Source organism: Cupressus sempervirens, chromosome 11, assembly GCF_028749045.1.
Source record: "Cupressus sempervirens isolate cs-2001-9-10 chromosome 11, ASM2874904v1, whole genome shotgun sequence".
Lineage (NCBI taxonomy): Eukaryota > Viridiplantae > Streptophyta > Pinopsida > Cupressales > Cupressaceae > Cupressus > Cupressus sempervirens.
Window position 1 is genome coordinate 705791933 of NC_143128.1, and position 282 is coordinate 705792214.

Here is a 282-nt window from a genome sequence, read left to right on the forward strand (position 1 = left end):
TGACGTGTTTGACATGTCTGATGGCAACAAGATCTGTGGATTGGGTTATGTTTGTGTTTTAACTATTCTTATATAATTTTGGGAGGAATGTCTGTCCTTAGGCTTATGGGGCATAGAGCAGCTGGATCTTCTTTGATAATTGTCTTAACAAGAGCTTTAACTAGATTTGGGTGATTAAAGGATGAATCCTCTTTCAATCCTCTTTCATTGGTGATAATATTCTCATATAGATATTGCATCTAAAGTTGATTGAAATTAGCAAGATTGTGTGTTGCTTGTTGA